Source organism: Arachis hypogaea, chromosome 3, assembly GCF_003086295.3.
Source record: "Arachis hypogaea cultivar Tifrunner chromosome 3, arahy.Tifrunner.gnm2.J5K5, whole genome shotgun sequence".
Classification (NCBI taxonomy): domain Eukaryota; kingdom Viridiplantae; phylum Streptophyta; class Magnoliopsida; order Fabales; family Fabaceae; genus Arachis; species Arachis hypogaea.
The window spans coordinates 49,897,020-49,909,827 of NC_092038.1; the positions used below are offsets into that span (position 1 = coordinate 49,897,020).

The 12,808-nt window shown below is 39.2% G+C and overlaps 2 non-coding genes across 2 annotated transcripts; both read right to left on the reverse strand.

The window, feature by feature from the left end:
- Nucleotides 1-1,346: 1,346 nt before the first annotated feature.
- On the reverse strand, nt 1,347-1,450 carry LOC112793624 (small nucleolar RNA R71). Its single transcript, XR_003198323.1, has one exon. It is a non-coding gene; the product is annotated as a small nucleolar RNA R71 (small nucleolar RNA).
- Nucleotides 1,451-9,744: 8,294 nt separating this feature from the next.
- LOC112792903 (small nucleolar RNA R71) lies at nt 9,745-9,852 on the reverse strand. The gene has a single exon (XR_003197622.1). It is a non-coding gene; the product is annotated as a small nucleolar RNA R71 (small nucleolar RNA).
- Between the last annotated feature and the right edge of the window lie 2,956 nt (nt 9,853-12,808).

The following is a 12,808-nucleotide window of genomic DNA, read 5'->3' on the forward strand; positions in this document are numbered from 1 at the left end:
AATAAGTTGTTTCTTGTTAGTCAAGTCAAGATTTCAATTTTAAAAATCTTATCTTTTCAAAACTTTTTCAAAAATCAAATATTTTTCATTATTCTTTTATATTTTTGAAAATATTTTTTTTAATTGATTTTCAAAATCTTTTTCTTATCTTTATTTCATAATTTTCAAAAAAATTACTAACAATTAATGTGATTGATTCAAAAATTTGAAGTTTGTTACTTTCTTGTTAAGAAAGGTTCAATCTTTAAATTCTAGAATCATATCTTTTAGTTTCTTGTTAGTCAAGTAATCAATTTTAATTTTAAAAATCAAATCTTTTTCAATCATATCTTTTCAAATCATATCTATTTCAAAATTGATTTCAAAAATCTTTTCTAACTTCTTATCTTTTCAAAATTGATTTTCAAATCTTTTTCAACTAACTAATTGACTTTTCGTTTGTTTCTTATCTTTTTCAAAACTACCTAACTACTTTTCTCTATCTAATTTTCGAAAATTCCTCACTCTTTTTCAAAATTCTTTTAATTAACTAATTGTTTCAAATTTTAATTTTAATTTTATTTCTTCTCTTAATTTTCGAAAATCACTAACTATTTTTCAAAACAATTTTCGAAAATTCTTTCCTCTCATCTCTTTCTATTTATTTATTCATATACTAACACTTCTCTTCATCTTAAAATTCGAACCCTCTCTTATCTTCTGTGTTCGAATTTTTCTCTTTTTTCTTCTATTCTTTTTTTCTTCTACTCACATAAAGGAATCTCTATACTGTGACATAGAGGATTCCTCTTTTTTTCTATTTTCTTCTTTTTCATATGAGCAGGAGCGAGGACAAGGACATTCTTATTGGAGAAGATCCTGAACCTGAAAGGACTCTGAAGAGGAAGCTAAGAGAAGCTAAAGCACAATAATCCAGAGAAAATCTTACAGAGAATCTCGAAAAAGAAGTAGACATGGCCAAACTTAACAACAATGTAAGGAGGATGCTTGGAGATTACACTACACCTGCTTCTAACTTTTATGGAAGAAGCATCTCAATCCCTGCTATTGGAGCAAACAATTTTGAGCTGAAGCCTCAACTAGTTGCTCTAATGCAACAGAACTGCAAGTTTCATGGACTTCCATCAGAAGATCCCTATTAGTTTTTAACTGAGTTCTTGCAGGTCTGTGATACTGTTAAGACTAATGGAGTAGATCCTAAAGTCTACAGACTCATGCTTTTCCCTTTTGCTATAAGAGACAGAGCTAGAACATGGTTGGACTCACAACCTAAAGATAGCCTGGACTCTTGGGATAAGCTGGTCACGGTCTTCTTGGCCAAGTTCTTTCCTCCTCAAAAGCTGAGTAAGCTTAGAGTGGATGTTCAGACCTTCAAGCAAAAAGATGGTGAATTCCTCTATGAAGCTTGGGAAAGATACAAGCAGTTGACCAAAAAGTGTCCTTCTGGCATGCTTTCAGAGTGGACCATTTTAGATACATTCTGCAGGTGGATCCATTCACCTAAAGAAAACACCTACATAAGCTCAAGAACTCATTAACATGGTTGAAAATAACCAATTCATGTACACTTCTGAAAGGAATCCTGTGAATAATGGGACGCTTTAGAAAATGGCAGTTCTTGAAATTGATGCTTTGAATTCCATATTGGCTCAGAACAAAATGTTAACTCAGCAAGTCAACATGATTTCTCAGAGTCTGAATGGATGGCAAAATGCATCCAATAGTACTAAAGAGGCATCTTCTGAAGAAGAAGCTTATGATCCTTAGAACCCTGCAATGGCAGAGGTGAATTACATGGGTGAACCCTATGGAAACACCTATAATTCCTCATGGAGAAATCATCCAAATTCCTTATGGAAGGATCAACAAAAGCCTCAACAAGGCTTTAATAATGGTGGAAGAAACAAGTTTAACAATGGCAAGCCTTTTCCATCATCTTCTCAGCAACAGACAGAGAATTCTGAGCAGAGCCCCTCTAGCTTAGCAAACATAGTCTCTGATCTATCTAAGGCCACTTTAAGTTTCATGAGTGAAACAAGGTCCTCCATTAAAAATTTGGAGGCACAAGTGGGTCAGCTGAGTAAGAAAATCACTGAAAGTCCTCCTAGTGCTCTGCCAAGCAATACATAAGAGAATTCAAAAAGAGAGTGCAAGGCCATTGATATAATCAAAATGGCCAAATCCAAGGAAGAAGACAAGGACATGAATTCCAATGAGGAAGACCTCATGAGACGTCCTCCAGACAGAAAGGAGTTCCCTATTGAGGACCTAAAGGAATCTGAGGCTCATATAGAGACCATAGAGATTCCATTAAACTTCCTTTTGCCGTTCATGAGCTCTGAGAAGTATTCCTCCTCTGAAGATGATGAAGATGTAACTGAAGAGCAAGTTGCTCAATATCTAGGAGCTATCATGAAGCTGAATGCCAAGTTGTTTGGTAATGAGACTTGGAAAGGTGAACTTCCCTTGCTCATTAGTGAACTAGATACATGGGTTCAGCAAACTCTACCTCAAAAGAAACAAGATCCTGGTAAATTCTTAATATCCTGTACCATAAGCACCATGACCTTTGAGAAGGCTCTATGTGACCTGGGGTCAGGTATAAATCTTATGCCACTCTCTGTAATGGAGAAGCTGGGGATCTTTGAGGTACAAGCTGCAAGAATCTCATTAGAGATGGCAGACAAGTCAATAAAACAAGCTTATGGATTGGTAGAGGACGTGTTAATGAAGGTTAAAGGCCTTTACATCCCTGCTGATTTTTGGTGCACGAAATTGTGATCATCAATGGCGCCATCAACATGGTACGCTCAATTGCAATCTCAACTCTTTATCATAACTTCGCACAACTAACCAGCAAGTGCACTGGGTCGTCCAAGTAATAAACCTTATGCGAGTAAGGGTCGATCCCACGGAGATTGTTGGTATGAAGCAAGCTATGGTCATCTTGTAAATCTCAGTCAGGCAGATTCAAATGGTTATGAATGATTTATGAATAAAGCATAAAATAAAGATAGAGATACTTATGTAATTTATTGGTGAGAATTTCAGATAAGTGTATGGAGATGCTTTGTCCCTTCCGTCTCTCTGCTTTCCTACTGTCTTCATCCAATCCTTCTTACTCCTTTCCATGGCAAGCTGTATGTTGGGCATCATCATTGTCAATGGCTACAGTCCCATCCTCTCAGTGAAAATGTTCAACGCGCTCTGTCACAGCACGGCTAATCATCTGTCGGTTCTCAATCAGGTTGGAATAAAATCCAGTGATTCTTTTGCGTCTGTCACTAACGCCCAGCCTTTAAGAGTTTGAAGCTCGTCACAGTCATTCAATCCTTGAATCCTACTTAGAATACCACAGACAAGGTTTAGACCTTCCGGATTCTCTTGAATGCCGCCATCAATTCTAGCTTATACCACGAAGATTCCGATTAAGAAATCCAAGAGATAAACATTCAAGCCTTGTTTGCTTGTAGAACGGAAGTGGTTGTCAGGCACGTGTTCATAAGTGAGAATGATGATGAGCGTCACATAATCATCACATTCATCATGTTCTTGGGTGCGAATGAATATCTTAGAACAAGAATAAGCTGAATTGAATAGAAGAACAATAGTAACTGCATTAATACTCGAGGTACAGCAGAGCTCCACACCTTAATCTATGGTGTGTAGAAACTCTACCGTTGAAAATACATAAGAACAAGGTCTAGGCATGGCCGAATGGCCAGCCTCCCAAAGAAGGTTCAATCATAAAAACATGATCAAAAGATGTCTAATACAATAGCAAAAGGTCCTATTGTAGAGAACTAGTAGCTTAGGGTTTACAAAGATGAGTAAATGACATAAAAATCCACTTCTGGGCCCACTTGGTGTGTGCTTGGGCTGAGCATTGAAGCTTTCATGTGTAGAGACTTTTCTTGGAGTTAAACGCCAGCTTTTATGCTTGTTTGGGCGTTTAACTCCCATTCTTGTGCCAGTTCCGGCGTTAAACGCCAGAATTCTTGAGCTGATTTGGAACGCCGGTTTGGGCCATCAAATCTCGGGCAAATTATGGACTATTATACATTGCTGGAAAGCCCAGGATGTCTACGTTCTAACGCAATTAAGAGCGCTCCAATTAGGCTTCTGTAGCTCCAGAAAATCTACTTCGAGTGCAGGGAGGTCAGAATCCAACAGCATCTGCAGTCCTTTTTAGCCTCTGAATCAGATTTTTGCTCAGGTCCCTCAATTTCAGCCAGAAAATACCTGAAATCATAGAAAAACACACAAACTCATAGTAAAGTCCAGAAAAGTGAATTTTAAATAAAAAATAATAAAAATATAATAAAAACTAACTAAAACATACTAAAAACATACTAAAAACAATGCCAAAAAGCGTATAAATTATCCGCTCATCAATTTCATAATCTTAGACACTGGAAAGGATGAGAATGAATCTATCATTCTTGGAAGACCCTTCCTAGCCACAGCAGGAGCTGTGATTGATATTGACAGAGGAGAGCTAGTCCTTCAATTGAATGGGGACTACCTTGTGTTTAAAGCTCAAGGATCTTCCTTTGCAACCATGGAGAGGAAGCATGAAAAGCTTCTCTCAATATAGAGTCAAACAAAGCCCCCACAGTCAAACTCTAAGTTTGGTGTTGGGAGGTCCCAACAATGCTCTGATGATCTGTGAAGCTCCATGAGAGCTCACTGTCAAGCTATTGACATTAAAGAAACGCTTATTGGGAGGCAACCCAATTTTTATTTATCTATATTTCTATTATTCTTTTATGTTTTATTAGGTTCATGATCATGTGGAGTCACAAAACAATTGCTAAAATTAAAAACAGAATCAAAAACAACAAAAGAAACAGCACCCACCAGTAAGGAGCATCTGGCTGGTGTTTAACACCAGAACAGAGCATGAAGCTGGCGTTGAACGCCAAAAACAAGCAGCAGTCTGGCGTTTAATCGCCAGGATTACACCCTGAGGAGAGCTGGCATTAAACACCAGAGACAAGCATGGAAGTGGCGTTCAATGCTAGAAACATGCTGCAGATTGGTGTTGAACGCCCAAAAGAAGCATGGAAGTGGCATTTAATGCCTGAAACATGCTGCAGTCTGGCGTTAAATGCCAGGATTGCATGCAGAGGACATTTTACATGCCTAAAGGGTGCAGGGATGAGAAATCCTTGACACCTCAGGATCTGTGAACCCCACAAGATCCCCACCTACCTTCTCCCTCTCTCTCTCACATCTTTTCATAACACTCTTCCCCAAACATAATTCACCAATCACCTCAATCACTCTTTCCCATCACCTCTCACCACTCACATCCATCCTCTCTTCCCCATACACCCCACCTACCTTCAAATTCAAAATCTCTTTCCCACCCAAACCCATCCTACATGACCGAACCCTGACCCCTCTCCCTCCACTATATAAACCCCTCCATCCTTCTTCATTTTTACACATCACTACCCTCTCTTCTCCCCCTTGGCCGAAACCTACACCACTCTCCCTATCCTCCATCTCTTCTTCTTCTTCATCTATTCTGTCTTCTTTTGCTCGAGGATGAGCAACATTCTAAGTTTGGTATGGTAAAAGCATCACTTATTTGTTTTTCCATAACCATTGATGGCACCTAAGGCTGGAGAAACCTCTAGAAAGAGGAAGGGGAAGACAAAAGCTTTCACCTTCGAGTCATGGAAGATGGAGAGTTTCATCTCAAAAGCCCATCAAGACCACTTCTATGAAGTTGTGGCCAAGAAGAAGGTGATCCCTGAGGTCCCTTTCATGCTCAAGAAAAATGAGTATCTGGAGATCCGACATGAGATCCAAAGAAGAGGTTGGGAAGTTCTTACCAACCCCATTCAACAAGTCAGAATCTTAATAGTTCAAGAGTTCTATGCCTGATGAGCGGATAATTTATACGCATTTTGGCATTGTTTTTAGTATGTTTTTAGCATGTTTTAGTTAGTTTTTAGTATATTTTTATTAGTTTTTAGTTAAAATTCACATTTCTGGACTTTACTATGAGTTTGTGTGTTTTTCTATGATTTCAGGTATTTTCTGGCTGAAATTGAGGTACCTGAACAAAAATCTGATTCAGAGGCTGAAAAGGACTGCAGATGCTGTTAGATTCTGACCTCCCTGCACTCGAAGTGGATTTTCTAGAGCTATAGAAGCCCAATTGGTGCGATCTCAACTGCGTTGGAAAGTAGACATCCTGGGCTTTCCAAAAATTTATAATAGTCTATACTTTGCCTGAGATTTGATGGCCCAAACCGGCGTTCCAAATCAGCTCAAAATTGCCCGGTGTTAAACGCCGGAACTGGCACAAGAATGGGAGTTAAACGCCCAAACTGGCATAAAAGCTGGCGTTTAACTCCAAGAAGAGTCTCTACACGAAAATGCTTCAGTGCTCAGCCCAAGCACACACCAAATGGGCCCGGAAGTGGATTATTATGTCATTTACTCATCCTTGTAAACCCTAGGCTACTAGTTCTCTACAAATAGGACCTTTTGCTATTGTATTTTCATCTTTGGATCATTTTAGATCTTTTGATCATCTTTGGACGTCTTGTTCTTAGATCATGGGGGCTGGCCTCACGGCCATGCCTAGACCTTGCACTTATGTATTTTCAACGGTGGAGTTTCTACACACCATAGATTAAGGTGTGGAGCTCTGCTGTACCTCGAGTATTAATGCAATTACTATTGTTCTTCTATTCAATTCAGCTCATTCTTGTTCTAAGATATTCATTCGCACCCAAGAACATGATGAATGTGATGATTATGTGACGTTCATCATCATTCTCACTTATGAACGCGTGCCTGACAACCACTCCCGTTCTACAAGCAAACAAGGCTTGAATGTTTATCTCTTGGATTTCTTAATCGGAATCTTCGTGGTATAAGCTAGAATTGATGGCGGCATTCAAGAGAATCCGGAAGGTCTAAACCTTGTCTGTGGTATTCTGAGTAGGATTCAAGAATTGAATGACTGTGACGAGCTTCAAACTCCTGAAGGCTGGGCGTTAGTGATAGACGCAAAAGAATCACTGGATTCTATTCCAACCTGATTGAGAACCGACAGATGATTAGCCGTGCTGTGACAGAGCGCGTTGAACATTTTTACTGAGAGGATGAGAGGTAGCCACTGACAACGGTGAAACCCTACATACAGCTTGCCATGGAAAGGAGTAAGAAGGATTGGATGAAGACAGTAGGAAAGCAGAGAGACGAAAGGGACAGAGCATCTCCATACGCTTATCTGAAATTCTCACCAATGAATTACATAAGTATCTCTATCTTTATCTTTATGTTTTATTCATAAATCACCCATAACCATTTGAATTTGCCTGACTGAGATTTACAAGATGACCATAGCTTGCTTCATACCAACAATCTCTGTGGGATCGACCCTTACTCGCGTAAGGTTTATTACTTGGGTGACCCAGTGCACTTGCTGGTTAGCTGTGCGAAGTTGTGATAAAGAGTTAAGATTGCAATTGAAAGTACCATGTTGATGGCGCCATTGATGATCACAATTTCGTGCACCAAGTTTTTGGCGCCGTTGCCGGGGAATTAAATGTCCTAACTACAGTTTCGCATTTGTTCCCTGCAATAACAGTGCCAAGTTTTGATCCGGCAACAACACCAAGTTTTTGGCGCCGTTGCCGGGGATTGTTTGAGTTTGGACAACTGACGGTTCATCTTGTTGCTTAGATTAGGTATTTTTCAGAATTTTTAAGAATGAATTCTAGTGTTTCAGGGTGATGTTTTCATCATCACCAAAGCTGATTGATCTTCATTAATTTAGCTCTTGAATGCAATGTCCTGCTGAAGCTTGGCTAGCCATGTCTAATTCCTTTAGACTGAAGCTTTAGACTAACATTGCATGATTCCTGGAATTCTTATTAAAAATTTTGAATCTCTTTATTTTCTTCTCCATATAATTTTCGAAAAATCCAAAAAAATTACAAAATCATAAAAAAAACCAAAAATATTCTATGTTTCTTGTTTGAGTCTAGTGTCTCATTTTAAGTTTGGTGTCAATTGCATGTTTCTGTTCTTCTTGCATTTTTCATGTGTCTTCGGTAATCTTCAAGTTGTTCTTGATGATTTACTTGCTTTGATCTTTAAATTCTCTTGTCTTGAGTGTTTTGTTGTTTCTCATATGCATTCTCAACTTGTTAGTGTCAATAGTATACAAACTTTTAAGTTTGGTGTCTTGCATGCATTGTTTATTTGATCTTAGTTTCATTTTGATTATTCTTCATTATTAAAAATAAAAAAATTTTAATTTGTGTCTTTTCAAGTCAATAATATAGAGAATTGAAGATTCAGAACATACTGCAGAGGAATTACACAGAAAAAGCTGGGCGTTCAAAACGCCCAGTGAAGAAGGAAAACTGGCGTTTAAACGCCAGCCAGGATGCCTGGCTGGGCGTTTAACGCCCAAAAGGGGTGAGTTTTGGGCGTTAAACGCCAGAATGTGCACCATTCTGGGCGTTTAACGCCAGGATGGCACAAGAGGGAAGATTTTGTTTTAAATGCAGATTTTTTTCAAGTTTTCAAAATTTTTCAAAATCAAATCTTTTTCAAATCATATCTTTTCAATCATATATTTTCAAAATCAATTTCTTTCCATTTTCAAAAATACTTGCTAACAATTAATGATTTGGTTCAACATTTCAAGTATGTTGCCTTTTCTGTTGAGAAAGGTTTAATGTTTGAATCATATCTTTTCTTGTTAGCCATGTCATTAATTTTCAAAATCAAATCTTTTTAAATTGTTTTTCAAATCAAATCTTCTCAATCATATCTTTTTAAAACTATATCTTTTTCAATCATATCTTCTTAAATCACATCTTTTTCAAAATAGTTTTCAATCATATCTTTTTAATTTCTTATTTCAAAATCTTTTTCAAAAATCACTTGATTTCTTTTCCACTCTTAGTTTTCAAAAATCAATTACTTTTTTTCAAAATGTTTTTAAAAATCTTTTTAATTTATTTTCGAAAATTTCTTCCCCTCTTCTCACATCCTTCTATTTATGGACTAACACTCCTCCATTATCAATAATTCAAATTCTATCTTTCTTGATAAGTTCGAATTCTTCTACCTCTTCCTTCTATTTTTCTTTTCCTCTGACACCTTAAGGAATCTCTATACTATGACATAGAGGATTCCATACTCTCTTGTTCTCTTCTCTTTCATATGAGCAGGAGCAAAGACAAAAGCATTCTTGTTGAGGCTGACCCTGAACCTGAAAGGACCTTGAAGCGAAAGCTAAGAGAAGCTAAAGCACAATTCTCTGTAGAGGACCTAACAGAAATCTTCAAAGAATAAGACATGGCAGCCGAAAACAACAACAATTCCAACAATGCAAGGAAGGTGCTGGGTGACTTTACTGCACCTACTCCCGACTTCTATGGGAGAAGCATTTCTATCCCTGCCATTGGAGCAAACAACTTTGAGCTTAAGCCTCAATTAGTTTCTCTAATGCAACAGAATTGCAAGTTTCATGGACTTCCATTGGAAGATCCTCATCAGTTTTTAGCTGAATTCTTGCAAATCTGTGACACTGTCAAGACCAATGGGGTTGACCCTGAGGTCTACAGACTTATGCTATTCCCTTTTGCTGTAAGAGACAGAGCTAGGATATGGTTGGACTTACAACCTAAAGAAAGCCTGAACTCTTGGGAAAAGCTAGTCAATGCCTTCTTAGCAAAGTTCTTTCCACCTCAAAAATTGAGTAAGCTTAGAGTGGAAGTTCAAACCTTCAGACAGAAGGAAGGTGAATCCCTCTATGAAGCTTGGGAAAGATACAAACAATTGATCAGAAAGTGTCCTTCTGACATGCTTTCTGAATGGAGCATCATAGGTATCTTCTATGATGGTCTATCTGAACTGTCCAAGATGTCATTAGATAGTTCTGCTGGAGGCTCTCTTCATCTGAAGAAGACGTCTGCAGAAGCTCAAGAACTGATTAAAATGGTTGCAAATAACCAATTCATGTACACTTCTAAAAGGAATCCTGTGAACAATGGGACGAATCAGAAGAAAGGAGTTCTTGAGATTGATACTCTGAATGCCATATTGGCTCAGAACAAAATATTGACTCAGCAAGTCAATATGATTTCTCAAAGTTTGTCTGGAATGCAAGCTGCACCAGGCAGTACTAAGGATGCTTCATCTGAAGAAGAAGCTTATGATCCTGAGAACCCTTCAATGGAAGAGGTGAATTACATGGGAGAACCCTATGGAAACACCTATAATCCTTCATGGAGAAATCATCCAAATCTCTCATGGAAGGATCAACAGAGACCTCAACAAGGTTTCAACAACAATAATGGTGGAAGAAACAGGTTTAGCAATGGCAAGCCTTTTCCATCATCTTCTCAGCAACAGACAGAGAATTCTAAGCAGAGCCACTCTGACTTAGCAACCATGGTCTCTGATCTAATCAAAACCACTCAAAGTTTCATGACTGAAACAAGGTCCTCCATTAGAAACTTGGAGGCACAAGTGGGTAAGCTGAGTAAGAAAATTACTGAACTCCCTCCTAGCACTCTTCCAAGCAATACAGAAGAGAATCCAAAAGGAGAATGCAAGGCCATTAACATGACCTACATGTCCGAATTTAGAGAGGAGGAAGAGGCAATGAACGCCACTGAGGAAGGCCTCAATGGACGTTCACTGGCCTTCAATGAGTTCCCTAATGAGGAACCATGGGAATCTGAGGCTCACACTGAGACCATAGAGATTCCATTGGATTTGCTTTTGCCATTCATGAGCTCTAATGAGTATTCTTTCTCTGAAGAGGATGAAAATTTCACTGAAGAGTAAGTTGCCAAGTACCTTGGAGCAATCATGAAGCTAAATGACAAGTTATTTGGTAATGAGACTTGGGAGGATGAACCCCCTTTGCTCACCAAAGAACTGGATAACTTGACTAGGCAGAGATTACCTCAAAAGAGACAGGACCCTGGGAAGTTCTCAATACCTTGTACAGTAGGCACCATGACCTTCAAGAAGGCTCTGTGTGACCTAGGGTCAAGCATAAATCTCATGTCTCTCTCTGTAATGGAGAAGCTAGGGATCTTTGAGGTGTAAGCTGCAAAAATCTCACTAGAGATGGCAGACAATACAAGAAAACAAGCTTATGGACTTGTAGAGGATGTTCTGGTAAAAGTTGAAGACCATTACCTCCCTGCTGATTTCATAGTCCTAGAGATTGGGAAGTGCATGGATGAATCCATCATCCTTGGGAGACCCTTCCTAGCCACAGCAAAAGTTGTGATTGATGTTGACATAGGAGAATTGATCATTCAAGTGAATGAAGAATCCCTTGTGTTTAAGGCTCAAGGAGATCCCTCTGTAACCATGGAGAGGAAGCATGAAGAGCTTCTCTCGAAACAGAGCCAAACAGAGCCCCCACAGTTAAACTCTAAGTTTGGTGTTGGGAGGCCACAACCAAATTCTAAGTTTGGTGTTGAACCCCCACTTTCAAACTCTAATTTTGGTGTTGGGAGGTTCCAACATTGCTCTGAGCATCTGTGAGGCTCCATGAGAGCCCACTGTCAAGCTACTGACATTAAAGAAGCGCTTGTTGGGAGGCAACCCAATGTTATATTTATCTATTTTTCTTTTGTTATTTTATGTTTTCTGTAGGTTGATGATCATGGGAGTCACAAAATCAATTGAAAAAGAAAAAATAGAATGAAAAATAGAAAGAAAAATAGCACACCCTAGAGGAAAACCTTGCTGGCGTTTAAACGCCAGTAAGGGCAGCAATTGGGCGTTTAACGCCCAGTCTGGCACCATTCTGGGCGTTTAACGCCAGAAAGGGGCACCAGACTAGCGTTAAACGCCAGGAAAGGGCAAGAAGTTGGCGTTAAACGCCAGAAATGGGCACCAGCCCGGCGTTTAATGCTAGAATTGGCAGAATGAGTATTTTTGCTCGCCACTTGGTGCAGGGATGAATTTTCCTTGACACCTCAGGATCTATGGACCCCACAGGATCCCCACCTACCCCACCACTCTCTCTCTTCTTCACCCATTCACCAATCACTTCAATACCTCTTCCCCAAAAACCCCTCACCTATCAAATCCCACTATTCTCTTCACCACTCACATCCATCCTTCATAAAACCCATCTTCACCCCTTCATTTTCACACAACCTAAACACTACTTCTCCCCCCTTTGGCCGAACCACAAAGCCACCTCCATCTCCTCTATTTCTTCTTCTTCTACTCTCTTCTTTCTTTTTTTGCTCGAGGACGAGCAAACCTTCTAAGTTTGGTGTGGTAAAAGCATTGCTTTTTATTTTTCCATAACCATTTATGGCACCTAAGGCCGGAGAAACCTCTAGAAAGAGGAAAGGGAAGGCAAAAGCTTCCACCTCCGAGTCATGGGAGATGGAGAGATTCATCTCAAGGGTGCATCAAGACCACTTCTATGAAGTTCTGGTCATGAAGAAAGTGATCCCCGAGGTCCCTTTCAAACTCAAAAAGAGTGAATATCCGGAGATCCGACATGAGATCCGAAGAAGAGGTTGGGAAGTTCTTACCAACCCCATTCAACAAGTCGGAATCTTAATGGTTCAAGAGTTCTATGCTAATGCATGGATCACCAAGAACCATGATCAAAGTGTGAACCCGGACCCAAAGAATTGGCTTACAATGGTTCGGGGGAAATACTTGGATTTTAGTCCGGAAAATGTAAGGTTGGCATTCAACTTGCCCATGATACAAGGAGATGAACACCCTTACACTAGAAGGGTCAACTTTGATCAAAGGTTGGACCAAGTCCTCATAG